The 23,935-nt window shown below is 45.8% G+C and overlaps 53 non-coding genes and 1 pseudogene across 53 annotated transcripts; all 54 read left to right on the forward strand.

Moving 5' to 3' along the window:
• Positions 1-258: 258 nt before the first annotated feature.
• LOC130925877 (5S ribosomal RNA) lies at positions 259-377 on the forward strand. Its single transcript, XR_009065908.1, has one exon. It is a non-coding gene; the product is annotated as a 5S ribosomal RNA (ribosomal RNA).
• Positions 378-770: 393 nt separating this feature from the next.
• On the forward strand, positions 771-889 carry LOC130924697 (5S ribosomal RNA). Its single transcript, XR_009064996.1, has one exon. It is a non-coding gene; the product is annotated as a 5S ribosomal RNA (ribosomal RNA).
• A 313-nt stretch (positions 890-1,202) lies between these two features.
• On the forward strand, positions 1,203-1,321 carry LOC130925150 (5S ribosomal RNA). Its single transcript, XR_009065438.1, has one exon. It is a non-coding gene; the product is annotated as a 5S ribosomal RNA (ribosomal RNA).
• Positions 1,322-1,634: 313 nt separating this feature from the next.
• On the forward strand, positions 1,635-1,753 carry LOC130924778 (5S ribosomal RNA). Its single transcript, XR_009065077.1, has one exon. It is a non-coding gene; the product is annotated as a 5S ribosomal RNA (ribosomal RNA).
• Positions 1,754-2,150: 397 nt separating this feature from the next.
• Positions 2,151-2,269, forward strand: LOC130925878 (5S ribosomal RNA). The gene has a single exon (XR_009065909.1). It is a non-coding gene; the product is annotated as a 5S ribosomal RNA (ribosomal RNA).
• Positions 2,270-2,577: 308 nt separating this feature from the next.
• Positions 2,578-2,696, forward strand: LOC130924906 (5S ribosomal RNA). The gene has a single exon (XR_009065203.1). It is a non-coding gene; the product is annotated as a 5S ribosomal RNA (ribosomal RNA).
• A 303-nt stretch (positions 2,697-2,999) lies between these two features.
• On the forward strand, positions 3,000-3,118 carry LOC130925507 (5S ribosomal RNA). The gene has a single exon (XR_009065782.1). It is a non-coding gene; the product is annotated as a 5S ribosomal RNA (ribosomal RNA).
• A 313-nt stretch (positions 3,119-3,431) lies between these two features.
• Positions 3,432-3,550, forward strand: LOC130924674 (5S ribosomal RNA). The gene has a single exon (XR_009064974.1). It is a non-coding gene; the product is annotated as a 5S ribosomal RNA (ribosomal RNA).
• A 313-nt stretch (positions 3,551-3,863) lies between these two features.
• LOC130924779 (5S ribosomal RNA) lies at positions 3,864-3,982 on the forward strand. Its single transcript, XR_009065078.1, has one exon. It is a non-coding gene; the product is annotated as a 5S ribosomal RNA (ribosomal RNA).
• Positions 3,983-4,379: 397 nt separating this feature from the next.
• On the forward strand, positions 4,380-4,498 carry LOC130925879 (5S ribosomal RNA). The gene has a single exon (XR_009065910.1). It is a non-coding gene; the product is annotated as a 5S ribosomal RNA (ribosomal RNA).
• Positions 4,499-4,806: 308 nt separating this feature from the next.
• LOC130925154 (5S ribosomal RNA) lies at positions 4,807-4,925 on the forward strand. Its single transcript, XR_009065442.1, has one exon. It is a non-coding gene; the product is annotated as a 5S ribosomal RNA (ribosomal RNA).
• Positions 4,926-5,228: 303 nt separating this feature from the next.
• On the forward strand, positions 5,229-5,347 carry LOC130925377 (5S ribosomal RNA). The gene has a single exon (XR_009065657.1). It is a non-coding gene; the product is annotated as a 5S ribosomal RNA (ribosomal RNA).
• Positions 5,348-5,660: 313 nt separating this feature from the next.
• On the forward strand, positions 5,661-5,779 carry LOC130924676 (5S ribosomal RNA). Its single transcript, XR_009064975.1, has one exon. It is a non-coding gene; the product is annotated as a 5S ribosomal RNA (ribosomal RNA).
• A 313-nt stretch (positions 5,780-6,092) lies between these two features.
• On the forward strand, positions 6,093-6,211 carry LOC130925880 (5S ribosomal RNA). The gene has a single exon (XR_009065911.1). It is a non-coding gene; the product is annotated as a 5S ribosomal RNA (ribosomal RNA).
• A 313-nt stretch (positions 6,212-6,524) lies between these two features.
• LOC130925239 (5S ribosomal RNA) lies at positions 6,525-6,643 on the forward strand. The gene has a single exon (XR_009065525.1). It is a non-coding gene; the product is annotated as a 5S ribosomal RNA (ribosomal RNA).
• A 313-nt stretch (positions 6,644-6,956) lies between these two features.
• On the forward strand, positions 6,957-7,075 carry LOC130924907 (5S ribosomal RNA). Its single transcript, XR_009065204.1, has one exon. It is a non-coding gene; the product is annotated as a 5S ribosomal RNA (ribosomal RNA).
• Positions 7,076-7,467: 392 nt separating this feature from the next.
• LOC130925881 (5S ribosomal RNA) lies at positions 7,468-7,586 on the forward strand. Its single transcript, XR_009065912.1, has one exon. It is a non-coding gene; the product is annotated as a 5S ribosomal RNA (ribosomal RNA).
• A 303-nt stretch (positions 7,587-7,889) lies between these two features.
• Positions 7,890-8,008, forward strand: LOC130924643 (5S ribosomal RNA). The gene has a single exon (XR_009064944.1). It is a non-coding gene; the product is annotated as a 5S ribosomal RNA (ribosomal RNA).
• Positions 8,009-8,311: 303 nt separating this feature from the next.
• On the forward strand, positions 8,312-8,430 carry LOC130925883 (5S ribosomal RNA). The gene has a single exon (XR_009065914.1). It is a non-coding gene; the product is annotated as a 5S ribosomal RNA (ribosomal RNA).
• Positions 8,431-8,743: 313 nt separating this feature from the next.
• LOC130924908 (5S ribosomal RNA) lies at positions 8,744-8,862 on the forward strand. The gene has a single exon (XR_009065205.1). It is a non-coding gene; the product is annotated as a 5S ribosomal RNA (ribosomal RNA).
• Positions 8,863-9,175: 313 nt separating this feature from the next.
• Positions 9,176-9,294, forward strand: LOC130925307 (5S ribosomal RNA). The gene has a single exon (XR_009065590.1). It is a non-coding gene; the product is annotated as a 5S ribosomal RNA (ribosomal RNA).
• A 313-nt stretch (positions 9,295-9,607) lies between these two features.
• LOC130925884 (5S ribosomal RNA) lies at positions 9,608-9,726 on the forward strand. The gene has a single exon (XR_009065915.1). It is a non-coding gene; the product is annotated as a 5S ribosomal RNA (ribosomal RNA).
• Positions 9,727-10,039: 313 nt separating this feature from the next.
• LOC130924910 (5S ribosomal RNA) lies at positions 10,040-10,158 on the forward strand. The gene has a single exon (XR_009065207.1). It is a non-coding gene; the product is annotated as a 5S ribosomal RNA (ribosomal RNA).
• Positions 10,159-10,461: 303 nt separating this feature from the next.
• Positions 10,462-10,580, forward strand: LOC130924836 (5S ribosomal RNA). The gene has a single exon (XR_009065133.1). It is a non-coding gene; the product is annotated as a 5S ribosomal RNA (ribosomal RNA).
• Positions 10,581-10,893: 313 nt separating this feature from the next.
• On the forward strand, positions 10,894-11,012 carry LOC130925151 (5S ribosomal RNA). The gene has a single exon (XR_009065439.1). It is a non-coding gene; the product is annotated as a 5S ribosomal RNA (ribosomal RNA).
• A 392-nt stretch (positions 11,013-11,404) lies between these two features.
• On the forward strand, positions 11,405-11,523 carry LOC130924834 (5S ribosomal RNA). The gene has a single exon (XR_009065131.1). It is a non-coding gene; the product is annotated as a 5S ribosomal RNA (ribosomal RNA).
• Positions 11,524-11,826: 303 nt separating this feature from the next.
• Positions 11,827-11,945, forward strand: LOC130924644 (5S ribosomal RNA). The gene has a single exon (XR_009064945.1). It is a non-coding gene; the product is annotated as a 5S ribosomal RNA (ribosomal RNA).
• Positions 11,946-12,248: 303 nt separating this feature from the next.
• LOC130925886 (5S ribosomal RNA) lies at positions 12,249-12,367 on the forward strand. Its single transcript, XR_009065916.1, has one exon. It is a non-coding gene; the product is annotated as a 5S ribosomal RNA (ribosomal RNA).
• A 313-nt stretch (positions 12,368-12,680) lies between these two features.
• LOC130924911 (5S ribosomal RNA) lies at positions 12,681-12,799 on the forward strand. The gene has a single exon (XR_009065208.1). It is a non-coding gene; the product is annotated as a 5S ribosomal RNA (ribosomal RNA).
• Positions 12,800-13,102: 303 nt separating this feature from the next.
• LOC130925887 (5S ribosomal RNA) lies at positions 13,103-13,221 on the forward strand. The gene has a single exon (XR_009065917.1). It is a non-coding gene; the product is annotated as a 5S ribosomal RNA (ribosomal RNA).
• Positions 13,222-13,534: 313 nt separating this feature from the next.
• On the forward strand, positions 13,535-13,653 carry LOC130925152 (5S ribosomal RNA). The gene has a single exon (XR_009065440.1). It is a non-coding gene; the product is annotated as a 5S ribosomal RNA (ribosomal RNA).
• Positions 13,654-14,045: 392 nt separating this feature from the next.
• On the forward strand, positions 14,046-14,164 carry LOC130925888 (5S ribosomal RNA). Its single transcript, XR_009065918.1, has one exon. It is a non-coding gene; the product is annotated as a 5S ribosomal RNA (ribosomal RNA).
• A 303-nt stretch (positions 14,165-14,467) lies between these two features.
• LOC130924646 (5S ribosomal RNA) lies at positions 14,468-14,586 on the forward strand. The gene has a single exon (XR_009064947.1). It is a non-coding gene; the product is annotated as a 5S ribosomal RNA (ribosomal RNA).
• A 303-nt stretch (positions 14,587-14,889) lies between these two features.
• Positions 14,890-15,008, forward strand: LOC130925402 (5S ribosomal RNA). Its single transcript, XR_009065683.1, has one exon. It is a non-coding gene; the product is annotated as a 5S ribosomal RNA (ribosomal RNA).
• Positions 15,009-15,321: 313 nt separating this feature from the next.
• On the forward strand, positions 15,322-15,440 carry LOC130924912 (5S ribosomal RNA). Its single transcript, XR_009065209.1, has one exon. It is a non-coding gene; the product is annotated as a 5S ribosomal RNA (ribosomal RNA).
• Positions 15,441-15,743: 303 nt separating this feature from the next.
• On the forward strand, positions 15,744-15,862 carry LOC130925357 (5S ribosomal RNA). Its single transcript, XR_009065638.1, has one exon. It is a non-coding gene; the product is annotated as a 5S ribosomal RNA (ribosomal RNA).
• Positions 15,863-16,255: 393 nt separating this feature from the next.
• On the forward strand, positions 16,256-16,374 carry LOC130924799 (5S ribosomal RNA). The gene has a single exon (XR_009065098.1). It is a non-coding gene; the product is annotated as a 5S ribosomal RNA (ribosomal RNA).
• A 303-nt stretch (positions 16,375-16,677) lies between these two features.
• LOC130925889 (5S ribosomal RNA) lies at positions 16,678-16,796 on the forward strand. Its single transcript, XR_009065919.1, has one exon. It is a non-coding gene; the product is annotated as a 5S ribosomal RNA (ribosomal RNA).
• Positions 16,797-17,189: 393 nt separating this feature from the next.
• Positions 17,190-17,308, forward strand: LOC130925890 (5S ribosomal RNA). The gene has a single exon (XR_009065920.1). It is a non-coding gene; the product is annotated as a 5S ribosomal RNA (ribosomal RNA).
• A 313-nt stretch (positions 17,309-17,621) lies between these two features.
• On the forward strand, positions 17,622-17,740 carry LOC130925067 (5S ribosomal RNA). Its single transcript, XR_009065357.1, has one exon. It is a non-coding gene; the product is annotated as a 5S ribosomal RNA (ribosomal RNA).
• A 393-nt stretch (positions 17,741-18,133) lies between these two features.
• On the forward strand, positions 18,134-18,252 carry LOC130925891 (5S ribosomal RNA). Its single transcript, XR_009065921.1, has one exon. It is a non-coding gene; the product is annotated as a 5S ribosomal RNA (ribosomal RNA).
• A 397-nt stretch (positions 18,253-18,649) lies between these two features.
• LOC130925892 (5S ribosomal RNA) lies at positions 18,650-18,768 on the forward strand. Its single transcript, XR_009065922.1, has one exon. It is a non-coding gene; the product is annotated as a 5S ribosomal RNA (ribosomal RNA).
• Positions 18,769-19,076: 308 nt separating this feature from the next.
• On the forward strand, positions 19,077-19,195 carry LOC130924677 (5S ribosomal RNA). Its single transcript, XR_009064976.1, has one exon. It is a non-coding gene; the product is annotated as a 5S ribosomal RNA (ribosomal RNA).
• Positions 19,196-19,508: 313 nt separating this feature from the next.
• On the forward strand, positions 19,509-19,627 carry LOC130924678 (5S ribosomal RNA). Its single transcript, XR_009064977.1, has one exon. It is a non-coding gene; the product is annotated as a 5S ribosomal RNA (ribosomal RNA).
• A 313-nt stretch (positions 19,628-19,940) lies between these two features.
• On the forward strand, positions 19,941-20,059 carry LOC130925893 (5S ribosomal RNA). Its single transcript, XR_009065923.1, has one exon. It is a non-coding gene; the product is annotated as a 5S ribosomal RNA (ribosomal RNA).
• Positions 20,060-20,362: 303 nt separating this feature from the next.
• Positions 20,363-20,471, forward strand: LOC130925702 (uncharacterized; annotated as a pseudogene).
• A 313-nt stretch (positions 20,472-20,784) lies between these two features.
• Positions 20,785-20,903, forward strand: LOC130924957 (5S ribosomal RNA). The gene has a single exon (XR_009065251.1). It is a non-coding gene; the product is annotated as a 5S ribosomal RNA (ribosomal RNA).
• Positions 20,904-21,216: 313 nt separating this feature from the next.
• On the forward strand, positions 21,217-21,335 carry LOC130925308 (5S ribosomal RNA). The gene has a single exon (XR_009065591.1). It is a non-coding gene; the product is annotated as a 5S ribosomal RNA (ribosomal RNA).
• A 313-nt stretch (positions 21,336-21,648) lies between these two features.
• Positions 21,649-21,767, forward strand: LOC130925895 (5S ribosomal RNA). The gene has a single exon (XR_009065925.1). It is a non-coding gene; the product is annotated as a 5S ribosomal RNA (ribosomal RNA).
• A 308-nt stretch (positions 21,768-22,075) lies between these two features.
• On the forward strand, positions 22,076-22,194 carry LOC130925896 (5S ribosomal RNA). The gene has a single exon (XR_009065926.1). It is a non-coding gene; the product is annotated as a 5S ribosomal RNA (ribosomal RNA).
• A 303-nt stretch (positions 22,195-22,497) lies between these two features.
• LOC130925506 (5S ribosomal RNA) lies at positions 22,498-22,616 on the forward strand. The gene has a single exon (XR_009065781.1). It is a non-coding gene; the product is annotated as a 5S ribosomal RNA (ribosomal RNA).
• A 313-nt stretch (positions 22,617-22,929) lies between these two features.
• Positions 22,930-23,048, forward strand: LOC130924913 (5S ribosomal RNA). The gene has a single exon (XR_009065210.1). It is a non-coding gene; the product is annotated as a 5S ribosomal RNA (ribosomal RNA).
• Positions 23,049-23,351: 303 nt separating this feature from the next.
• Positions 23,352-23,470, forward strand: LOC130925897 (5S ribosomal RNA). Its single transcript, XR_009065927.1, has one exon. It is a non-coding gene; the product is annotated as a 5S ribosomal RNA (ribosomal RNA).
• Positions 23,471-23,773: 303 nt separating this feature from the next.
• On the forward strand, positions 23,774-23,892 carry LOC130925240 (5S ribosomal RNA). The gene has a single exon (XR_009065526.1). It is a non-coding gene; the product is annotated as a 5S ribosomal RNA (ribosomal RNA).
• Positions 23,893-23,935: the final 43 nt, after the last annotated feature.

Raw genomic sequence — 23,935 nt, forward strand, 5'->3', positions numbered from 1 at the left:
CAACCCTGGTCAATGTACTGTCTTGTTAGTTTTGTGGTTGGAGCTCACATTGGGTTGAGTTTGCAGCTCTCGTTTTCACCCAACTCTGTGCGTTTTAAATGGTGATTACCTCGTTAGCTGCCATTGACAGCACGAGATGACCAGATCACTTGAAACCTAACTTCCCTCAGGGAACCTGACTGAACTGAACTGAACTGGTTCGTCTTTTGTACACATCTCCTTCGCCTTTTGTATAGCTATATTTCACAACCTTTGCCAGCTTACGGCCATACTACCCTGAGAACGCCCGATCTCGTCTGATCTCGGAAGCTAAGCAGGGTCGGGCCTGGTTAGTACTTGGATGGGAGACCGCCTGGGAATACCAGGTGCTGTAAGCTTTTTGGTTTATTTCATGACAAAGAAAGAACAGACAGATCTTGTTGGTATCAACTGAGGTCAATGTACTGTCTTGTTAGTTTTGTGGTTGGAGCTCACATTTGGTTGAGTTTGCAGCTCTCGTTTTCACCCAACTCTGTGCGTTTTAGATGGTGATTACCTCGTTAGCTGCCATTGACAGCACGAGATGACCAGACCACTTGAAACCTAACTTCCCTCAGGGAACCTGACTGAACTGAACTGAACTGGTTCGTCTTTTGTACCAGAACAGATCTCCTTCGCCTTTTGTATAGCTATATTTCACAAATTTTGCCAGCTTACGGCCATACTACCCTGAGAACGCCCGATCAGATCTCCTTCGCCTTTTGTATAGCTATATTTCACAAGTTTTGCCAGCTTACGGCCATACTACCCTGAGAATGCCCGATCTCGTCTGATCTCGGAAGCTAAGCAGGGTCGGGCCTGGTTAGTACTTGGATGGGAGACCGCCTGGGAATACCAGGTGCTGTAAGCTTTTTGGTTTATTTCATGACAAAGAAAGAACAGACAGATCTTGTTGGTATCAACTGAGGTCAATGTACTGTCTTGTTAGTTTTGTGGTTGGAGCTCACATTTGGTTGAGTTTGCAGCTCTCGTTTTCACCCAACTCTGTGCGTTTTAGATGGTGATTACCTCGTTAGCTGCCATTGACAGCACGAGATGACCAGACCACTTGAAACCTAACTTCCCTCAGGGAACCTGACTGAACTGAACTGAACTGGTTCGTCTTTTGTACCAGAACAGATCTCCTTCGCCTTTTGTATAGCTATATTTCACAACCTTTGCCAGCTTACGGCCATACTACCCTGAGAACGCCCGATCTCGTCTGATCTCGGAAGCTAAGCAGGGTCGGGCCTGGTTAGTACTTGGATTGGAGACTGCCTGGGAATACCAGGTGCTGTAAGCTTTTTAGTTTATTTCATGACAAAGAAAGAACAGACAGATCTTGTTGGTATCAACCCTGGGCAATGTACTGTCTTGTTAGTTTTGTGGTTGGAGCTCACATTGGGTTGAGTTTGCAGCTCTCGTTTTCACCCAACTCTGTGCGTTTTAAATGGTGATTACCTCGTTAGCTGCCATTGACAGCACGAGATGACCAGACCACTTGAAACCTAACTTCCCTCAGGGAACCTGACTGAACTGAACTGAACTGGTTCGTCTTTTGTACCAGAACAGATCTCCTTCGCCTTTTGTATAGCTATATTTCACAACCTTTGCCAGCTTACGGCCATACTACCCTGAGAACGCCTGATCTCGTCTGATCTCGGAAGCTAAGCAGGGTCGGGCCTGGTTAGTACTTGGATGGGAGACCGCCTGGGAATACCAGGTGCTGTAAGCTTTTTGGTTTATTTCATTAAAAAGAAAGAACAGACAGATCTTGTTGGTATCAACTGAGGTCGATGTACTGTCTTGTTAGTTTTGTGGTTGGAGCTCACATCGGGTTGAGTTTGCAGCTCTCGTTTTCACCCAACTCTGTGCGTTTTAAATGGTGATTACCTCGTTAGCTGCCATTGACAGCACGAGATGACCAGACCACTTGAAACCTAATTTCCCTCAGGGAACCTTACTGAACTGAACTGAAGTGAACTGGTTCGTCTTTTGTACCAGAACAGATCTCATTCCCCTTTGTATAGCTATATTTCACAAGTTTTGCCAGCTTACGGCCATACTACCCTGAGAACGCCCGATCAGATCTCCTTCGCCTTTTGTATAGCGATATTTCACAAGCTTTGCCAGCTTACGGCCATACTACCCTGAGAACGCCCGATCTCGTCTGATCTCGGAAGCTAAGCAGGGTCGGGCCTGGTTAGTACTTGGATGGGAGACCGCCTGGGAATACCAGGTGCTGTAAGCTTTTTGGTTTATTTCATGACAAAGAAAGAACAGACAGATCTTGTTGGTATCAACTGAGGTCAATGTATTGTCTTGTTAGTTTTGTGGTTGGAGCTCACATCGGGTTGAGTTTGCAGCTCTCGTTTTCACCCAACTCTGTGCGTTTTAAATGGTGATTACCTCGTTAGCTGCCATTGACAGCACGAGATGACCAGACCACTTGAAACCTAATTTCACTCAGGGAACCTGACTGAACTGAACTGGTTCGTCTTTTGTACCAGAACAGATCTCCTTCGCCTTTTGTATAGCTATATTTCACAAATTTTGCCAGCTTACGGCCATACTACCCTGAGAACGCCCGATCTCGTCTGATCTCGGAAGCTAAGCATGGTCGGGCCTGGTTAGTACTTGGATGGGAGACCGCCTGGGAATACCAGGTGCTGTAAGCTTTTTGGTTTATTTCATTAAAAAGAAAGAACAGACAGATCTTGTTGGTATCAACTGAGGTCGATGTACTGTCTTGTTAGTTTTGTGGTTGGAGCTCACATCGGGTTGAGTTTGCAGCTCTCGTTTTCACCCAACTCTGTGCGTTTTAAATGGTCATTACCTCGTTAGCTGCCATTGACAGCACGAGATGACCAGACCACTTGAAACCTAATTTCACTCAGGGAACCTTACTGAACTGGTTCATCTTTTGTACCAGAACAGATCTCCTTCGCCTTTTGTATAGCTATATTTCACAACCTTTCCCAGCTTACGGCCATACTACCCTGAGAACGCCTGATCTCGTCTGATCTCGGAAGCTAAGCAGGGTCGGACCTGGTTAGTACTTGGATTGGAGACCGCCTGGGAATACCAGGTGCTGTAAGCTTTTTGGTTTATTTCATGACAAAGAAAGAACAGACAGATCTTTTTGGTATCAACCCTGGTCAATGTACTGTCTTGTTAGTTTTGTGGTTGGAGCTCACATTGGGTTGAGTTTGCAGCTCTCGTTTTCACCCAACTCTGTGCGTTTTAAATGGTGATTACCTCGTTAGCTGCCATTGACAGCACGAGATGACCAGATCACTTGAAACCTAACTTCCCTCAGGGAACCTGACTGAACTGAACTGAACTGGTTCGTCTTTTGTACCTGAACAGATCTCCTTCGCCTTTTGTATAGCTATATTTCACAAATGTTGCCAGCTTACGGCCATACTACCTTGAGAACGCCCGATCTCGTCTGATCTCGGAAGCTAAGCAGGGTCGGGCCTGGTTAGTACTTGGATGGGAGACCGCCTGGGAATACCAGGTGCTGTAAGCTTTTTGGTTTATTTCATGACAAAGAAAGAACAGACAGATCTTGTTGGTATCAACCCTGGGCAATGTACTGTCTTGTTAGTTTTGTGGTTGGAGCTCACATTGGGTTGAGTTTGCAGCTCTCGTTTTCACCCAACTCTGTGCGTTTTAAATGGTGATTACCTCGTTAGCTGCCATTGACAGCACGAGATGACCAGACCACTTGAAACCTAACTTCCCTCAGGGAACCTGACTGAACTGAACTGAACTGGTTCGTCTTTTGTACCAGAACAGATCTCCTTCGCCTTTTGTATAGCTATATTTCACAACCTTTGCCAGCTTACGGCCATACTACCCTGAGAACGCCTGATCTCGTCTGATCTCGGAAGCTAAGCAGGGTCGGGCCTGGTTAGTACTTGGATGGGAGACCGCCTGGGAATACCAGGTGCTGTAAGCTTTTTGGTTTATTTCATTAAAAAGAAAGAACAGACAGATCTTGTTGGTATCAACTGAGGTCGATGTACTGTCTTGTTAGTTTTGTGGTTGGAGCTCACATCGGGTTGAGTTTGCAGCTCTCGTTTTCACCCAACTCTGTGCGTTTTAAATGGTGATTACCTCGTTAGCTGCCATTGACAGCACGAGATGACCAGACCACTTGAAACCTAATTTCCCTCAGGGAACCTTACTGAACTGAACTGAAGTGAACTGGTTCGTCTTTTGTACCAGAACAGATCTCATTCCCCTTTGTATAGCTATATTTCACAAGTTTTGCCAGCTTACGGCCATACTACCCTGAGAACGCCCGATCAGATCTCCTTCGCCTTTTGTATAGCGATATTTCACAAGCTTTGCCAGCTTACGGCCATACTACCCTGAGAACGCCCGATCTCGTCTGATCTCGGAAGCTAAGCAGGGTCGGGCCTGGTTAGTACTTGGATGGGAGACCGCCTGGGAATACCAGGTGCTGTAAGCTTTTTGGTTTATTTCATGACAAAGAAAGAACAGACAGATCTTGTTGGTATCAACTGAGGTCAATGTATTGTCTTGTTAGTTTTGTGGTTGGAGCTCACATCGGGTTGAGTTTGCAGCTCTCGTTTTCACCCAACTCTGTGCGTTTTAAATGGTGATTACCTCGTTAGCTGCCATTGACAGCACGAGATGACCAGACCACTTGAAACCTAATTTCACTCAGGGAACCTGACTGAACTGAACTGGTTCGTCTTTTGTACCAGAACAGATCTCCTTCGCCTTTTGTATAGCTATATTTCACAAATTTTGCCAGTTTACGGCCATACTACCCTGAGAACGCCCGATCTCGTCTGATCTCGGAAGCTAAGCATGGTCGGGCCTGGTTAGTACTTGGATGGGAGACCGCCTGGGAATACCAGGTGCTGTAAGCTTTTTGGTTTATTTCATTAAAAAGAAAGAACAGACAGATCTTGTTGGTATCAACTGAGGTCGATGTACTGTCTTGTTAGTTTTGTGGTTGGAGCTCACATCGGGTTGAGTTTGCAGCTCTCGTTTTCACCCAACTCTGTGCGTTTTAAATGGTCATTACCTCGTTAGCTGCCATTGACAGCACGAGATGACCAGACCACTTGAAACCTAATTTCACTCAGGGAACCTTACTGAACTGGTTCATCTTTTGTACCAGAACAGATCTCCTTCGCCTTTTGTATAGCTATATTTCACAACCTTTGCCAGCTTACGGCCATACTACCCTGAGAACGCCTGATCTCGTCTGATCTCGGAAGCTAAGCAGGGTCGGGCCTGGTTAGTACTTGGATTGGAGACCGCCTGGGAATACCAGGTGCTGTAAGCTTTTTGGTTTATTTCATGACAAAGAAAGAACAGACAGATCTTTTTGGTATCAACCCTGGTCAATGTACTGTCTTGTTAGTTTTGTGGTTGGAGCTCACATTGGGTTGAGTTTGCAGCTCTCGTTTTCACCCAACTCTGTGCGTTTTAAATGGTGATTACCTCGTTAGCTGCCATTGACAGCACGAGATGACCAGATCACTTGAAACCTAACTTCCCTCAGGGAACCTGACTGAACTGAACTGAACTGGTTCGTCTTTTGTACCTGAACAGATCTCCTTCGCCTTTTGTATAGCTATATTTCACAAATGTTGCCAGCTTACGGCCATACTACCTTGAGAACGCCCGATCTCGTCTGATCTCGGAAGCTAAGCAGGGTCGGGCCTGGTTAGTACTTGGATGGGAGACCGCCTGGGAATACCAGGTGCTGTAAGCTTTTTGGTTTATTTCATGACAAAGAAAGAACAGACAGATCTTGTTGGTATCAACTGAGGTCAATGTACTGTCTTGTTAGTTTTGTGGTTGGAGCTCACATTTGGTTGAGTTTGCAGCTCTCGTTTTCACCCAACTCTGTGCGTTTTAGATGGTGATTACCTCGTTAGCTGCCATTGACAGCACGAGATGACCAGACCACTTGAAACCTAACTTCCCTCAGGGAACCTGACTGAACTGAACTGAACTGGTTCGTCTTTTGTACCAGAACAGATCTCCTTCGCCTTTTGTATAGCTATATTTCACAACCTTTGCCAGCTTACGGCCATACTACCCTGAGAACGCCCGATCTCGTCTGATCTCGGAAGCTAAGCAGGGTCGGGCCTGGTTAGTACTTGGATGGGAGACCGCCTGGGAATACCAGGTGCTGTAAGCTTTTTGGTTTATTTCATGACAAAGAAAGAACAGACAGATCTTGTTGGTATCAACTGAGGTCAATGTACTGTCTTGTTAGTTTTGTGGTTGGAGCTCACATTTGGTTGAGTTTGCAGCTCTCGTTTTCACCCAACTCTGTGCGTTTTAGATGGTGATTACCTCGTTAGCTGCCATTGACAGCACGAGATGACCAGACCACTTGAAACCTAACTTCCCTCAGGGAACCTGACTGAACTGAACTGAACTGGTTCGTCTTTTGTACCAGAACAGATCTCCTTCGCCTTTTGTATAGCTATATTTCACAACCTTTGCCAGCTTACGGCCATACTACCCTGAGAACGCCCGATCTCGTCTGATCTCGGAAGCTAAGCAGGGTCGGGCCTGGTTAGTACTTGGATTGGAGACCGCCTGGGAATACCAGGTGCTGTAAGCTTTTTGGTTTATTTCATGACAAAGAAAGAACAGACAGATCTTGTTGGTATCAACCCTGGTCAATGTACTGTCTTGTTAGTTTTGTGGTTGGAGCTCACATTGGGTTGAGTTTGCAGCTCTCGTTTTCACCCAACTCTGTGCGTTTTAAATGGTGATTACCTCGTTAGCTGCCATTGACAGCACGAGATGACCAGATCACTTGAAACCTAACTTCCCTCAGGGAACCTGACTGAACTGAACTGAACTGGTTCGTCTTTTGTACCAGAACAGATCTCCTTCGCCTTTTGTATAGCTATATTTCACAAATTTTGCCAGCTTACGGCCATACTACCCTGAGAACGCCCGATCTCGTCTGATCTCGGAAGCTAAGCATGGTCGGGCCTGGTTAGTACTTGGATGGGAGACCGCCTGGGAATACCAGGTGCTGTAAGCTTTTTGGTTTATTTCATTAAAAAGAAAGAACAGACAGATCTTGTTGGTATCAACTGAGGTCGATGTACTGTCTTGTTAGTTTTGTGGTTGGAGCTCACATTTGGTTGAGTTTGCAGCTCTCGTTTTCACCCAACTCTGTGCGTTTTAGATGGTGATTACCTCGTTAGCTGCCATTGACAGCACGAGATGACCAGACCACTTGAAACCTAACTTCCCTCAGGGAACCTGACTGAACTGAAGTGAACTGGTTCGTCTTTTGTACCAGAACAGATCTCATTCCCCTTTGTATAGCTATATTTCACAAGTTTTGCCAGCTTACGGCCATACTACCTTGAGAACGCCCGATCAGATCTCCTTCGCCTTTTGTATAGCGATATTTCACAAGCTTTGCCAGCTTACGGCCATACTACCCTGAGAACGCCCGATCTCGTCTGATCTCGGAAGCTAAGCAGGGTCGGGCCTGGTTAGTACTTGGATGGGAGACCGCCTGGGAATACCAGGTGCTGTAAGCTTTTTGGTTTATTTCATTAAAAAGAAAGAACAGACAGATCTTGTTGGTATCAACTGAGGTCGATGTACTGTCTTGTTAGTTTTGTGGTTGGAGCTCACATCGGGTTGAGTTTGCAGCTCTCGTTTTCACCCAACTCTGTGCGTTTTAAATGGTGATTACCTCGTTAGCTGCCATTGACAGCACGAGATGACCAGACCACTTGAAACCTAATTTCACTCAGGGAACCTTACTGAACTGGTTCATCTTTTGTACCAGAACAGATCTCCTTCGCCTTTTGTATAGCTATATTTCACAAGTTTTGCCAGTTTACGGCCATACTACCCTGAGAACGCCCGATCTCGTCTGATCTCGGAAGCTAAGCAGGGTCGGGCCTGGTTAGTACTTGGATGGGAGACCGCCTGGGAATACCAGGTGCTGTAAGCTTTTTGGTTTATTTCATGACAAAGAAAGAACAGACAGATCTTGTTGGTATCAACTGAGGTCGATGTACTGTCTTGTTAGTTTTGTGGTTGGAGCTCACATCGGGTTGAGTTTGCAGCTCTCGTTTTCACCCAACTCTGTGCGTTTTAAATGGTGATTACCTCGTTAGCTGCCATTGACAGCACGAGATGACCAGACCACTTGAAACCTAATTTCACTCAGGGAACCTTACTGAACTGGTTCATCTTTTGTACCAGAACAGATCTCCTTCGCCTTTTGTATAGCTATATTTCACAACCTTTGCCAGCTTACGGCCATACTACCCTGAGAACGCCCGATCTCGTCTGATCTCGGAAGCTAAGCAGGGTCGGGCCTGGTTAGTACTTGGATGGGAGACCGCCTGGGAATACCAGGTGCTGTAAGCTTTTTGGTTTATTTCATGACAAAGAAAGAACAGACAGATCTTGTTGGTATCAACTGAGGTCAATGTACTGTCTTGTTAGTTTTGTGGTTGGAGCTCACATTTGGTTGAGTTTGCAGCTCTCGTTTTCACCCAACTCTGTGCGTTTTAAATGGTGATTACCTCGTTAGCTGCCATTGACAGCACGAGATGACCAGATCACTTGAAACCTAACTTCCCTCAGGGAACCTGACTGAACTGAACTGAACTGGTTCGTCTTTTGTACCAGAACAGATCTCCTTCGCCTTTTGTATAGCTATATTTCACAAATTTTGCCAGCTTACGGCCATACTACCCTGAGAACGCCCGATCTCGTCTGATCTCGGAAGCTAAGCATGGTCGGGCCTGGTTAGTACTTGGATGGGAGACCGCCTGGGAATACCAGGTGCTGTAAGCTTTTTGGTTTATTTCATTAAAAAGAAAGAACAGACAGATCTTGTTGGTATCAACTGAGGTCGATGTACTGTCTTGTTAGTTTTGTGGTTGGAGCTCACATTTGGTTGAGTTTGCAGCTCTCGTTTTCACCCAACTCTGTGCGTTTTAGATGGTGATTACCTCGTTAGCTGCCATTGACAGCACGAGATGACCAGACCACTTGAAACCTAACTTCCCTCAGGGAACCTGACTGAACTGAACTGAACTGGTTCGTCTTTTGTACCAGAACAGATCTCCTTCGCCTTTTGTATAGCTATATTTCACAACCTTTGCCAGCTTACGGCCATACTACCCTGAGAACGCCCGATCTCGTCTGATTTCGGAAGCTAAGCATGGTCGGGCCTGGTTAGTACTTGGATGGGAGACCGCCTGGGAATACCAGGTGCTGTAAGCTTTTTGGTTTATTTCATTAAAAAGAAAGAACAGACAGATCTTGTTGGTATCAACTGAGGTCGATGTACTGTCTTGTTAGTTTTGTGGTTGGAGCTCACATTTGGTTGAGTTTGCAGCTCTCGTTTTCACCCAACTCTGTGCGTTTTAGATGGTGATTACCTCGTTAGCTGCCATTGACAGCACGAGATGACCAGACCACTTGAAACCTAACTTCCCTCAGGGAACCTGACTGAACTGAAGTGAACTGGTTCGTCTTTTGTACCAGAACAGATCTCCTTCGCCTTTTGTATAGCTATATTTCACAACCTTTGCCAGCTTACGGCCATACTACCCTGAGAACGCCCGATCTCGTCTGATCTCGGAAGCTAAGCAGGGTCGGGCCTGGTTAGTACTTGGATGGGAGACCGCCTGGGAATACCAGGTGCTGTAAGCTTTTTGGTTTATTTCATGACAAAGAAAGAACAGACAGATCTTGTTGGTATCAACTGAGGTCAATGTACTGTCTTGTTAGTTTTGTGGTTGGAGCTCACATTTGGTTGAGTTTGCAGCTCTCGTTTTCACCCAACTCTGTGCGTTTTAAATGGTGATTACCTCGTTAGCTGCCATTGACAGCACGAGATGACCAGATCACTTGAAACCTAACTTCCCTCAGGGAACCTGACTGAACTGAACTGAACTGGTTCGTCTTTTGTACCAGAACAGATCTCCTTCGCCTTTTGTATAGCTATATTTCACAAATTTTGCCAGCTTACGGCCATACTACCCTGAGAACGCCCGATCTCGTCTGATCTCGGAAGCTAAGCATGGTCGGGCCTGGTTAGTACTTGGATGGGAGACCGCCTGGGAATACCAGGTGCTGTAAGCTTTTTGGTTTATTTCATTAAAAAGAAAGAACAGACAGATCTTGTTGGTATCAACTGAGGTCGATGTACTGTCTTGTTAGTTTTGTGGTTGGAGCTCACATCGGGTTGAGTTTGCAGCTCTCGTTTTCACTCAACTCTGTGCGTTTTAAATGGTGATTACCTCGTTAGCTGCCATTGACAGCACGAGATGACCAGACCACTTGAAACCTAATTTCACTCAGGGAACCTTACTGAACTGGTTCATCTTTTGTACCAGAAACGATCTCCTTCGCCTTTTGTATAGCTATATTTCACAACCTTTGCCAGCTTACGGCCATACTACCCTGAGAACGCCCGATCTCGTCTGATCTTGGAAGCTAAGCAGGGTCGGGCCTGGTTAGTACTTGGATGGGAGACCGCCTGGGAATACCAGGTGCTGTAAGCTTTTTGGTTTATTTCATGACAAAGAAAGAACAGACAGATCTTGTTGGTATCAACTGAGGTCAATGTACTGTCTTGTTAGTTTTGTGGTTGGAGCTAACATTTGGTTGAGTTTGCAGCTCTCGTTTTCACCCAACTCTGTGCGTTTTAGATGGTGATTACCTCGTTAGCTGCCATTGACAGCACGAGATGACCAGACCACTTGAAACCTAACTTCCCTCAGGGAACCTGACTGAACTGAACTGAACTGGTTCGTCTTTTGTACCAGAACAGATCTCCTTCGCCTTTTGTATAGCTATATTTCACAACCTTTGCCAGCTTACGGCCATACTACCCTGAGAACGCCCGATCTCGTCTGATCTCGGAAGCTAAGCAGGGTCGGGCCTGGTTAGTACTTGGATTGGAGACTGCCTGGGAATACCAGGTGCTGTAAGCTTTTTAGTTTATTTCATGACAAAGAAAGAACAGACAGATCTTGTTGGTATCAACCCTGGGCAATGTACTGTCTTGTTAGTTTTGTGGTTGGAGCTCACATTGGGTTGAGTTTGCAGCTCTCGTTTTCACCCAACTCTGTGCGTTTTAAATGGTGATTACCTCGTTAGCTGCCATTGACAGCACGAGATGACCAGATCACTTGAAACCTAACTCCCTCAGGGAACCTGACTGAACTGAACTGAACTGGTTCGTCTTTTGTACCAGAACAGATCTCCTTCGCCTTTTGTATAGCTATATTTCACAAATTTTGCCAGCTTACGGCCATACTACCCTGAGAACGCCCGATCAGATCTCCTTCGCCTTTTGTATAGCGATATTTCACAAGCTTTGCCAGCTTACGGCCATACTACCCTGAGAACGTCCGATCTCGTCTGATCTCGGAAGCTAAGCAGGGTCGGGCCTGGTTAGTACTTGGATGGGAGACCGCCTGGGAATACCAGGTGCTGTAAGCTTTTTGGTTTATTTCATTAAAAAGAAAGAACAGACAGATCTTGTTGGTATCAACTGAGGTCGATGTACTGTCTTGTTAGTTTTGTGGTTGGAGCTCACATCGGGTTGAGTTTGCAGCTCTCGTTTTCACCCAACTCTGTGCGTTTTAAATGGTGATTACCTCGTTAGCTGCCATTGACAGCACGAGATGACCAGACCACTTGAAACCTAATTTCACTCAGGGAACCTTACTGAACTGGTTCATCTTTTGTACCAGAACAGATCTCCTTCGCCTTTTGTATAGCTATATTTCACAAGTTTTGCCAGTTTACGGCCATACTACCCTGAGAACGCCCGATCTCGTCTGATCTCGGAAGCTAAGCAGGGTCGGGCCTGGTTAGTACTTGGATGGGAGACCGCCTGGGAATACCAGGTGCTGTAAGCTTTTTGGTTTATTTCATGACAAAGAAAGAACAGACAGATCTTGTTGGTATCAACTGAGGTCGATGTACTGTCTTGTTAGTTTTGTGGTTGGAGCTCACATCGGGTTGAGTTTGCAGCTCTCGTTTTCACCCAACTCTGTGCGTTTTAAATGGTGATTACCTCGTTAGCTGCCATTGACAGCACGAGATGACCAGACCACTTGAAACCTAATTTCACTCAGGGAACCTTACTGAACTGGTTCATCTTTTGTACCAGAACAGATCTCCTTCGCCTTTTGTATAGCTATATTTCACAACCTTTGCCAGCTTACGGCCATACTACCCTGAGAACGCCCGATCTCGTCTGATCTCGGAAGCTAAGCAGGGTCGGGCCTGGTTAGTACTTGGATGGGAGACCGCCTGGGAATACCAGGTGCTGTAAGCTTTTTGGTTTATTTCATGACAAAGAAAGAACAGACAGATCTTGTTGGTATCAACTGAGGTCAATGTACTGTCTTGTTAGTTTTGTGGTTGGAGCTCACATTTGGTTGAGTTTGCAGCTCTCGTTTTCACCCAACTCTGTGCGTTTTAAATGGTGATTACCTCGTTAGCTGCCATTGACAGCACGAGATGACCAGATCACTTGAAACCTAACTTCCCTCAGGGAACCTGACTGAACTGAACTGAACTGGTTCGTCTTTTGTACCAGAACAGATCTCCTTCGCCTTTTGTATAGCTATATTTCACAAATTTTGCCAGCTTACGGCCATACTACCCTGAGAACGCCCGATCTCGTCTGATCTCGGAAGCTAAGCATGGTCGGGCCTGGTTAGTACTTGGATGGGAGACCGCCTGGGAATACCAGGTGCTGTAAGCTTTTTGGTTTATTTCATTAAAAAGAAAGAACAGACAGATCTTGTTGGTATCAACTGAGGTCGATGTACTGTCTTGTTAGTTTTGTGGTTGGAGCTCACATCGGGTTGAGTTTGCAGCTCTCGTTTTCACTCAACTCTGTGCGTTTTAAATGGTGATTACCTCGTTAGCTGCCATTGACAGCACGAGATGACCAGACCACTTGAAACCTAATTTCACTCAGGGAACCTTACTGAACTGGTTCATCTTTTGTACCAGAAACGATCTCCTTCGCCTTTTGTATAGCTATATTTCACAACCTTTGCCAGCTTACGGCCATACTACCCTGAGAACGCCCGATCTCGTCTGATCTCGGAAGCTAAGCAGGGTCGGGCCTGGTTAGTACTTGGATGGGAGACCGCCTGGGAATACCAGGTGCTGTAAGCTTTTTGGTTTATTTCATGACAAAGAAAGAACAGACAGATCTTGTTGGTATCAACTGAGGTCAATGTACTGTCTTGTTAGTTTTGTGGTTGGAGCTAACATTTGGTTGAGTTTGCAGCTCTCGTTTTCACCCAACTCTGTGCGTTTTAGATGGTGATTACCTCGTTAGCTGCCATTGACAGCACGAGATGACCAGACCACTTGAAACCTAACTTCCCTCAGGGAACCTGACTGAACTGAACTGAACTGGTTCGTCTTTTGTACCAGAACAGATCTCCTTCGCCTTTTGTATAGCTATATTTCACAACCTTTGCCAGCTTACGGCCATACTACCCTGAGAACGCCCGATCTCGTCTGATCTCGGAAGCTAAGCAGGGTCGGGCCTGGTTAGTACTTGGATTGGAGACTGCCTGGGAATACCAGGTGCTGTAAGCTTTTTAGTTTATTTCATGACAAAGAAAGAACAGACAGATCTTGTTGGTATCAACCCTGGGCAATGTACTGTCTTGTTAGTTTTGTGGTTGGAGCTCACATTGGGTTGAGTTTGCAGCTCTCGTTTTCACCCAACTCTGTGCGTTTTAAATGGTGATTACCTCGTTAGCTGCCATTGACAGCACGAGATGACCAGATCACTTGAAACCTAACTCCCTCAGGGAACCTGACTGAACTGAACTGAACTGGTTCGTCTTTTGTACCAGAACAGATCTCCTTCGCCTTTTGTATAGCTATATTTCACAAATTTTGCCAGCTTACGGCCATACTACCCTGAGAACGCCCGATCAGATCTCCTTCGCCTTTTGTATAGCGATATTTCACAAGCTTTGCCAGCTTACGGCCATACTACCCTGAGAACGCCCGATCTCGTCTGATCTCGGAAGCTAAGCAGGGTCGGGCCTGGTTAGTACTTGGATGGGAGACCGCCTGGGAATACCAGGTGCTGTAAGCTTTTTGGTTTATTTCATTAAAAAGAAAGAACAGACAGATCTTGTTGGTATCAACTGAGGTCGATGTACTGTCTTGTTAGTTTTGTGGTTGGAGCTCACATCGGGTTGAGTTTGCAGCTCTCGTTTTCACCCAACTCTGTGCGTTTTAAATGGTGATTACCTCGTTAGCTGCCATTGACAGCACGAGATGACCAGACCACTTGAAACCTAATTTCACTCAGGGAACCTTACTGAACTGGTTCATCTTTTGTACCAGAACAGATCTCCTTCGCCTTTTGTATAGCTATATTTCACAAGTTTTGCCAGTTTACGGCCATACTACCCTGAGAACGCCCGATCTCGTCTGATCTCGGAAGCTAAGCAGGGTCGGGCCTGGTTAGTACTTGGATGGGAGACCGCCTGGGAATACCAGGTGCTGTAAGCTTTTTGGTTTATTTCATGACAAAGAAAGAACAGACAGATCTTGTTGGTATCAACTGAGGTCGATGTACTGTCTTGTTAGTTTTGTGGTTGGAGCTCACATCGGGTTGAGTTTGCAGCTCTCGTTTTCACCCAACTCTGTGCGTTTTAAATGGTGATTACCTCGTTAGCTGCCATTGACAGCACGAGATGACCAGACCACTTGAAACCTAATTTCACTCAGGGAACCTTACTGAACTGGTTCATCTTTTGTACCAGAACAGATCTCCTTCGCCTTTTGTATAGCTATATTTCACAACCTTTGCCAGCTTACGGCCATACTACCCTGAGAACGCCCGATCTCGTCTGATCTCGGAAGCTAAGCAGGGTCGGGCCTGGTTAGTACTTGGATTGGAGACCGCCTGGGAATACCAGGTGCTGTATGCTTTTTGGTTTATTTCATGACAAAGAAAGAACAGACAGATCTTGTTGGTATCAACCCTGGTCAATGTACTGTCTTGTTAGTTTTGTGGTTGGAGCTCACATTGGGTTGAGTTTGCAGCTCTCGTTTTCACCCAACTCTGTGCGTTTTAAATGGTGATTACCTCGTTAGCTGCCATTGACAGCACGAGATGACCAGATCACTTGAAACCTAACTTCCCTCAGGGAACCTGACTGAACTGAACTGAACTGGTTCGTCTTTTGTACCAGAACAGATCTCCTTCGCCTTTTGTATAGCTATATTTCACAAATTTTGCCAGCTTACGGCCATACTACCCTGAGAACGCCCGATCTCGTCTGATCTCGGAAGCTAAGCATGGTCGGGCCTGGTTAGTACTTGGATGGGAGACCGCCTGGGAATACCAGGTGCTGTAAGCTTTTTGGTTTATTTCATTAAAAAGAAAGAACAGACAGATCTTGTTGGTATCAACTGAGGTCGATGTACTGTCTTGTTAGTTTTGTGGTTGGAGCTCACATCGGGTTGAGTTTGCAGCTCTCGTTTTCACTCAACTCTGTGCGTTTTAAATGGTGATTACCTCGTTAGCTGCCATTGACAGCACGAGATGACCAGACCACTTGAAACCTAATTTCACTCAGGGAACCTTACTGAACTGGTTCATCTTTTGTACCAGAAACGATCTCCTTCGCCTTTTGTATAGCTATATTTCACAACCTTTGCCAGCTTACGGCCATACTACCCTGAGAACGCCCGATCTCGTCTGATCTTGGAAGCTCAGCAGGGTCGGGCCTGGTTAGTACTTGGATGGGAGACCGCCTGGGAATACCAGGTGCTGTAAGCTTTTTGGTTTATTTCATGACAAAGAAAGAACAGACAGATCTTGTTGGTATCAACTGAGGTCAATGTACTGTCTTGTTAGTTTTGTGGTTGGAGCTCACATTTGGTTGAGTTTGCAGCTCTCGTTTTCACCCAACTCTGTGCGTTTTAGATGGTGATTACCTCGTTAGCTGCCATTGACAGCACGAGATGACCAGACCACTTGAAACCTAACTTCCCTCAGGGAACCTGACTGAACTGAACTGAACTGGTTCGTCTTTTGTACCAGAACAGATCTCCTTCGCCTTTTGTATAGCTATATCTCACAAATTTTGCCAGCTTACGGCCATACTACCCTGAGAACGCCCGATCAGATCTCCTTCGCCTTTTGTATAGCGATATTTCACAAGCTTTGCCAGCTTACGGCCATACTACCCTGAGAACGCCCGATTTCGTCTGATCTCGGAAGCTAAGCAGGGTCGGGCCTGGTTAGTACTTGGATGGGAGACCGCCTGGGAATACCAGGTGCTGTAAGCTTTTTGGTTTATTTCATGACAAAGAAAGAACAGACAGATCTTGTTGGTATCAACTGAGGTCGATGTACTGTCTTGTTAGTTTTGTGGTTGGAGCTCACATCGGGTTGAGTTTGCAGCTCTCGTTTTCACCCAACTCTGTGCGTTTTAAATGGTGATTACCTCGTTAGCTGCCATTGACAGCACGAGATGACCAGACCACTTGAAACCTAATTTCACTCAGGGAACCTTACTGAACTGGTTCATCTTTTGTACCAGAACAGATCTCCTTCGCCTTTTGTATAGCTATATTTCACAAATTTTGCCAGCTTACGGCCATACTACCCTGAGAACGCCCGATCTCGTCTGATCTCGGAAGCTAAGCAGGGTCGGGCCTGGTTAGTACTTGGATGGGAGACCGCCTGGGAATACCAGGTGCTGTAAGCTTTTTGGTTTATTTCATGACAAAGAAAGAACAGACAGATCTTGTTGGTATCAACTGAGGTCAATGTATTGTCTTGTTAGTTTTGTGGTTGGAGCTCACATTGGGTTGAGTTTGCAGCTCTCGTTTTCACCCAACTCTGTGCGTTTTAAATGGTGATTACCTCGTTAGCTGCCATTGACAGCACGAGATGACCAGACCACTTGAAACCTAACTTCCCTCAGGGAACCTGACTGAACTGAACTGAACTGGTTCGTCTTTTGTACCAGAACAGATCTCCTTCGCCTTTTGTATAGCTATATTTCACAAATTTTGCCAGCTTACGGCCATACTACCCTGAGAACGCCCGATCAGATCTCCTTCGCCTTTTGTATAGCGATATTTCACAAGCTTTGCCAGCTTACGGCCATACTACCCTGAGAACGCCCGATCTCGTCTGATCTCGGAAGCTAAGCAGGGTCGGGCCTGGTTAGTACTTGGATGGGAGACCGCCTGGGAATACCAGGTGCTGTAAGCTTTTTGGTTTATTTCATTAAAAAGAAAGAACAGACAGATCTTGTTGGTATCAACTGAGGTCGATGTACTGTCTTGTTAGTTTTGTGGTTGGAGCTCACATCGGGTTGAGTTTGCAGCTCTCGTTTTCACCCAACTCTGTGCGTTTTAAATGGTGATTACCTAGTTAGCTGCCATTGACAGCACGAGATGACCAGACCACTTGAAATCTAATTTCCCTCAGGGAACCTGACTGAACTGAACTGAACTGGTTCGTCTTTTGTACCAGAACACATCTCCTTCGCCTTTTGTATAGCTATATTTCACAAATTTTGCCAGCTTACGGCCATACTACCCTGAGAACGCCGGATCTCGTCTGATCTCGGAAGCTAAGCAGGGTCGGGCCTGGTTAGTACTTGGATGGGAGACCGCCTGGGAATACCAGGTGCTGTAAGCTTTTTGGTTTATTTCATGACAAAGAAAGAACAGACAGATCTTGTTGGTATCAACTGAGGTCAATGTACTGTCTTGTTAGTTTTGTGGTTGGAGCTCACATTTGGTTGAGTTTGCAGCTCTCGTTTTCACCCAACTCTGTGCGTTTTAGATGGTGATTACCTCGTTAGCTGCCATTGACAGCACGAGATGACCAGACCACTTGAAACCTAACTTCCCTCAGGGAACCTGACTGAACTGAACTGAACTGGTTCGTCTTTTGTACCAGAACAGATCTCCTTCGCCTTTTGTATAGCTATATTTCACAAATTTTGCCAGCTTACGGCCATACTACCCTGAGAACGCCCGATCAGATCTCCTTCGCCTTTTGTATAGCGATATTTCACAAGCTTTGCCAGCTTACGGCCATACTACCCTGAGAACGCCCGATCTCGTCTGATCTCGGAAGCTAAGCAGGGTCGGGCCTGGTTAGTACTTGGATGGGAGACCGCCTGGGAATACCAGGTGCTGTAAGCTTTTTGGTTTATTTCATTAAAAAGAAAGAACAGACAGATCTTGTTGGTATCAACTGAGGTCGATGTACTGTCTTGTTAGTTTTGTGGTTGGAGCTCACATTGGGTTGAGTTTGCAGCTCTCGTTTTCACCCAACTCTGTGCGTTTTAAATGGTGATTACCTCGTTAGCTGCCATTGACAGCACGAGATGACCAGACCACTTGAAACCTAATTTCCCTCAGGGAACCTTACTGAACTGAACTGAAGTGAACTGGTTCGTCTTTTGTACCAGAACAGATCTCATTCCCCTTTGTATAGCTATATTTCACAAGTTTTGCCAGCTTACGGCCATACTACCCTGAGAACGCCCGATCAGATCTCCTTCGCCTTTTGTATAGCGATATTTCACAAGCTTTGCCAGCTTACGGCCATACTACCCTGAGAACGCCCGATCTCGTCTGATCTCGGAAGCTAAGCAGGGTCGGGCCTGGTTAGTACTTGGATGGGAGACCGCCTGGGAATACCAGGTGCTGTAAGCTTTTTGGTTTATTTCATGACAAAGAAAGAACAGACAGATCTTGTTGGTATCAACTGAGGTCAATGTACTGTCTTGTTAGTTTTGTGGTTGGAGCTCACATTTGGTTGAGTTTGCAGCTCTCGTTTTCACCCAACTCTGTGCGTTTTAGATGGTGATTACCTCGTTAGCTGCCATTGACAGCACGAGATGACCAGACCACTTGAAACCTAATTTCACTCAGGGAACCTGACTGAACTGAACTGGTTCGTCTTTTGTACCTGAACAGATCTCCTTCGCCTTTTGTATAGCTATATTTCACAAATGTTGCCAGCTTACGGCCATACTACCTTGAGAACGCCCGATCTCGTCTGATCTCGGAAGCTAAGCAGGGTCGGGCCTGGTTAGTACTTGGATGGGAGACCGCCTGGGAATACCAGGTGCTGTAAGCTTTTTGGTTTATTTCATGACAAAGAAAGAACAGACAGATCTTTTTGGTATCAACCCTGGTCAATGTACTGTCTTGTTAGTTTTGTGGTTGGAGCTCACATTGGGTTGAGTTTGCAGCTCTCGTTTTCACCCAACTCTGTGCGTTTTAAATGGTGATTACCTCGTTAGCTGCCATTGACAGCACGAGATGACCAGATCACTTGAAACCTAACTTCCCTCAGGGAACCTGACTGAACTGAACTGAACTGGTTCGTCTTTTGTACCTGAACAGATCTCCTTCGCCTTTTGTATAGCTATATTTCACAAATGTTGCCAGCTTACGGCCATACTACCTTGAGAACGCCCGATCTCGTCTGATCTCGGAAGCTAAGCAGGGTCGGGCCTGGTTAGTACTTGGATGGGAGACCGCCTGGGAATACCAGGTGCTGTAAGCTTTTTGGTTTATTTCATGACAAAGAAAGAACAGACAGATCTTGTTGGTATCAACTGAGGTCAATGTACTGTCTTGTTAGTTTTGTGGTTGGAGCTCACATTTGGTTGAGTTTGCAGCTCTCGTTTTCACCCAACTCTGTGCGTTTTAGATGGTGATTACCTCGTTAGCTGCCATTGACAGCACGAGATGACCAGACCACTTGAAACCTAACTTCCCTCAGGGAACCTGACTGAACTGAACTGAACTGGTTCGTCTTTTGTACCAGAACAGATCTCCTTCGCCTTTTGTATAGCTATATTTCACAACCTTTGCCAGCTTACGGCCATACTACCCTGAGAACGCCCGATCTCGTCTGATCTCGGAAGCTAAGCAGGGTCGGGCCTGGTTAGTACTTGGATGGGAGACCGCCTGGGAATACCAGGTGCTGTAAGCTTTTTGGTTTATTTCATTAAAAAGAAAGAACAGACAGATCTTGTTGGTATCAACTGAGGTCGATGTACTGTCTTGTTAGTTTTGTGGTTGGAGCTCACATCGGGTTGAGTTTGCAGCTCTCGTTTTCACCCAACTCTGTGCGTTTTAAATGGTGATTACCTCGTTAGCTGCCATTGACAGCACGAGATGACCAGACCACTTGAAACCTAATTTCACTCAGGGAACCTTACTGAACTGGTTCATCTTTTGTACCAGAACAGATCTCCTTCGCCTTTTGTATAGCTATATTTCACAACCTTTGCCAGCTTACGGCCATACTACCCTGAGAACGCCTGATCTCGGAAGCTAAGCAGGGTCGGGCCTGGTTAGTACTTGGATTGGAGACCGCCTGGGAATACCAGGTGCTGTAAGCTTTTTGGTTTATTTCATGACAAAGAAAGAACAGACAGATCTTGTTGGTATCAACCCTGGTCAATGTACTGTCTTGTTAGTTTTGTGGTTGGAGCTCACATTGGGTTGAGTTTGCAGCTCTCGTTTTCACCCAACTCTGTGCGTTTTAAATGGTGATTACCTCGTTAGCTGCCATTGACAGCACGAGATGACCAGATCACTTGAAACCTAACTTCCCTCAGGGAACCTGACTGAACTGAACTGAACTGGTTCGTCTTTTGTACCAGAACAGATCTCCTTCGCCTTTTGTATAGCTATATTTCACAAATTTTGCCAGCTTACAGCCATACTACCCTGAGAACGCCCGATCTCGTCTGATCTCGGAAGCTAAGCATGGTCGGGCCTGGTTAGTACTTGGATGGGAGACCGCCTGGGAATACCAGGTGCTGTAAGCTTTTTGGTTTATTTCATTAAAAAGAAAGAACAGACAGATCTTGTTGGTATCAACTGAGGTCGATGTACTGTCTTGTTAGTTTTGTGGTTGGAGCTCACATTTGGTTGAGTTTGCAGCTCTCGTTTTCACCCAACTCTGTGCGTTTTAGATGGTGATTACCTCGTTAGCTGCCATTGACAGCACGAGATGACCAGACCACTTGAAACCTAACTTCCCTCAGGGAACCTTACTGAACTGAACTGAACTGGTTCGTCTTTTGTACCAGAACAGATCTCCTTCGCCTTTTGTATAGCTATATTTCACAACCTTTTTCAGCTTACGGCCATACTACCCTGAGAACGCCCGATCTCGTCTGATTTCGGAAGCTAAGCATGGTCGGGCCTGGTTAGTACTTGGATGGGAGACCGCCTGGGAATACCAGGTGCTGTAAGCTTTTTGGTTTATTTCATTAAAAAGAAAGAACAGACAGATCTTGTTGGTATCAACTGAGGTCGATGTACTGTCTTGTTAGTTTTGTGGTTGGAGCTCACATTTGGTTGAGTTTGCAGCTCTCGTTTTCACCCAACTCTGTGCGTTTTAGATGGTGATTACCTCGTTAGCTGCCATTGACAGCACGAGATGACCAGACCACTTGAAACCTAACTTCCCTCAGGGAACCTGACTGAACTGAACTGAACTGGTTCGTCTTTTGTACCAGAACAGATCTCCTTCGCCTTTTGTATAGCTATATTTCACAACCTTTGCCAGCTTACGGCCATACTACCCTGAGAACGCCCGATCTCGTCTGATCTCGGAAGCTAAGCAGGGTCGGGCCTGGTTAGTACTTGGATGGGAGACCGCCTGGGAATACCAGGTGCTGTAAGCTTTTTGGTTTATTTCATGACAAAGAAAGAACAGACAGATCTTGTTGGTATCAACTGAGGTCAATGTACTGTCTTGTTAGTTTTGTGGTTGGAGCTCACATTTGGTTGAGTTTGCAGCTCTCGTTTTCACCCAACTCTGTGCGTTTTAGATAGTGATTACCTCTTTAGCTGCCATTGACAGCACGAGATGACCAGACCACTTGAAACCTAACTTCCCTCAGGGAACCTGACTGAACTGAACTGGTTCGTCTTTTGTACCAGAACAGATCTCCTTCGCCTTTTGTATAGCTATATTTCACAAATTTTGCCAGCTTACGGCCATACTACCCTGAGAACGCCCGATCTCGTCTGATCTCGGAAGCTAAGCAGGGTCGGGCCTGGTTAGTACTTGGATGGGAGACCGCCTGGGAATACCAGGTGCTGTAAGCTTTTTGGTTTATTTCATTAAAAAGAAAGAACAGACAGATCTTGTTGCTATCAACTGAGGTCGATGTACTGTCTTGTTAGTTTTGTGGTTGGAGCTCACATCGGGTTGAGTTTGCAGCTCTCGTTTTCTCCCAACTCTGTGCGTTTTAAATGGTGATTACCTCGTTAGCTGCAATTGACAGCACGAGATGACCAGACCACTTGAAACCTAATTTCACTCAGGGAACCTTACTGAACTGGTTCATCTTTTGTACCAGAACAGATCTCCTTCGCCTTTTGTATAGCTATATTTCACAACCTTTGCCAGCTTACGGCCATACTACCCTGAGAACGCCCGATCTCGTCTGATCTCGGAAGCTAAGCAGGTTCGGGCCTGGTTAGTACTTGGATTGGAGACCGCCTGGGAATACCAGGTGCTGTAAGCTTTTTGGTTTATTTCATGACAAAGAAAGAACAGACAGATCTTGTTGGTATCAACCCTGGTCAATGTACTGTCTTGTTAGTTTTGTGGTTGGAGCTCACATTGGGTTGAGTTTGCAGCTCTCGTTTTCACCCAACTCTGTGCGTTTTAAATGGTGATTACCTCGTTAGCTGCCATTGACAGCACGAGATGACCAGATCACTTTAAACCTAACTTCCCTCAGGGAACCTGACTGAACTGAACTGAACTGGTTCGTCTTTTGTACCAGAACAGATCTCCTTCGCCTTTTGTATAGCTATATTTCACAAATTTTGCCAGCTTACGGCCATACTACCCTGAGAACGCCCGATCTCGTCTGATCTCGGAAGCTAAGCATGGTCGGGCCTGGTTAGTACTTGGATGGGAGACCGCCTGGGAATACCAGGTGCTGTAAGCTTTTTGGTTTATTTCATTAAAAAGAAAGAACAGACAGATCTTGTTGGTATCAACTGAGGTCGATGTACTGTCTTGTTAGTTTTGTGGTTGGAGCTCACATCGGGTTGAGTTTGCAGCTCTCGTTTTCACCCAACTCTGTGCGTTTTAAATGGTGATTACCTCGTTAGCTGCCATTGACAGCACGAGATGACCAGACCACTTGAAACCTAATTTCACTCAGGGAACCTTACTGAACTGGTTCATCTTTTGTACCAGAACAGATCTCCTTCGCCTTTTGTATAGCTATATTTCACAACCTTTGCCAGCTTACGGCCATACTACCCTGAGAACGCCCGATCTCGTCTGATCTCGGAAGCTAAGCAGGGTCGGGCCTGGTTAGTACTTGGATGGGAGACCGCCTGGGAATACCAGGTGCTGTAAGCTTTTTGGTTTATTTCATGACAAAGAAAGAACAGACAGATCTTGTTGGTATCAACTGAGGTCAATGTACTGTCTTGTTAGTTTTGTGGTTGGAGCTCACATTTGGTTGAGTTTGCAGCTCTCGTTTTCACCCAACTCTGTGCGTTTTAGATGGTGATTACCTCGTTAGCTGCCATTGACAGCACGAGATGACCAGACCACTTGAAACCTAATTTCACTCAGGGAACCTTACTGAACTGGTTCATCTTTTGTACCAGAACAGATCTCCTTCGCCTTTTGTATAGCTATATTTCACAACCTTTGCCAGCTTACGGCCATACTACCCTGAGAACGCCCGATCTCGTCTGATCTCGGAAGCTAAGCAGGGTCGGGCCTGGTTAGTACTTGGATTGGAGACCGCCTGGGAATACCAGGTGCTGTAAGCTTTTTGGTTTATTTCATGACAAAGAAAGAACAGACAGATCTTGT

The sequence above is a fragment of the Corythoichthys intestinalis genome, chromosome 11 (assembly GCF_030265065.1).
Source record: "Corythoichthys intestinalis isolate RoL2023-P3 chromosome 11, ASM3026506v1, whole genome shotgun sequence".
NCBI classification, from domain to species: domain Eukaryota; kingdom Metazoa; phylum Chordata; class Actinopteri; order Syngnathiformes; family Syngnathidae; genus Corythoichthys; species Corythoichthys intestinalis.